This window comes from Dasypus novemcinctus, chromosome 4 (genome assembly GCF_030445035.2).
Source record: "Dasypus novemcinctus isolate mDasNov1 chromosome 4, mDasNov1.1.hap2, whole genome shotgun sequence".
Taxonomy (NCBI): domain Eukaryota; kingdom Metazoa; phylum Chordata; class Mammalia; order Cingulata; family Dasypodidae; genus Dasypus; species Dasypus novemcinctus.
Genome location: NC_080676.1, coordinates 2410402 through 2411654, shown reverse-complemented (window position 1 = coordinate 2411654; position 1253 = coordinate 2410402). Strand labels below are relative to the sequence as shown.

The following is a 1253-nucleotide window of genomic DNA, read 5'->3' as shown; positions in this document are numbered from 1 at the left end:
CACGCACAAGGAGAGTGCACCCTGTAAGGAGAGCCGCCCAGTGCGAAGGAAAGTGCAGCCTGCCCAGGAATGGCACCACACACGGAGAGCTGACACAGCAAGATGATGCAACAAAAAGAAACATAGATTCCCGTGCCTCTGACAAGAATGCAAGCGGACACAGAAGAACACACAGTGAATGGACACAAGAGAGCAGACAATGGGGGAAAAGGGAAGAGAAATAAATAAAAAATAAATCTTAAAAAAAAAAGAGTGACCCCCCCCGCCCCCCAGGATGCCAGGTCAGTTACTAGAAACTAGATTCCCTGACCCCTGGACCGTCATCTGGGCAAGACAAGACGCTCTTAAATGTTTCAAAAATAGACTCCTCCTCCCGGGAGGAGCACGCTTCCAGGTTGACACTCCGGCCCTCCAGGGAAGTTCCTCGCACCCCTCTGCTCTGGGAGACTGAGGCTGGTTGAAACACTGACACTGGAGAGGCTGCTTCTCCTCGCCCTCGGAGCCCCGTGCTCCTGAGCTCTCCTGAAGCCGATGAGCTCTGCCCCCTCCTGCAGGCCTGGGGGAAGCCGGAATTCAAATAAAACTTTAAGAACTTTCTATTGAAGTTTAATAATGATCCACAAAACTGCACGTAGCCTAAGAGTACAGCTCAACGAATGACCACAACTGAACATGCGCCGGCAACCCAGCGCCCATGTCAAGAAACAGCACTGTGCTCTCCTCTCAGGCAGCACATTTACTGAAATTAGAAGGACACAGAGAAGATTAGCCTGGCCCTGGAGCAAGGACGATGCGCAAATTCGTGCAGTGTTCCCTTTTTTTTTTTTTTTTTTAGCTCTCTGTGGTTTTTATGAACAATGTTTGTATAAATACATTGTTTTTTTTTAAGATTTATTTTTATTTATTTCTCTCCCCTTCCCCCCCCCACCCCACCCCCCACCCCAACAGAGAGTTGTCTGCTCTCTGTGTCCATTCGCTGTGTTCTTCTGTGTCCACCTGCATTGTTGTCAGCAGCACCTGGAATCTGTGTCTCTTTTTGTTGTGTCATCTTGTTGTGTCAGCTCTCTGTGTGTGCGGCACCATTCCTGGGCAGGCTGCACTTTCTTTTGCGCTGGGCGGCTCTCCTTACGGGGCGCACTCCTTGCGCGTGGGGCTCCCCTACGCAGGGACACCCCTGTGTGGCACAGCACTCCCTGCGCACATCAGCACTGCACATGGGCCAGCTCACTACACAGGTCAGGAGACTCTGGGTT

The 1253-nt window shown here is 51.3% G+C and overlaps 1 non-coding gene across 1 annotated transcript; it reads left to right on the top strand.

The window, feature by feature from the left end:
- Positions 1-712: 712 nt before the first annotated feature.
- Positions 713-822, top strand: LOC111762090 (U6 spliceosomal RNA). The gene has a single exon (XR_002795299.1). It is a non-coding gene; the product is annotated as a U6 spliceosomal RNA (small nuclear RNA).
- Positions 823-1253: the final 431 nt, after the last annotated feature.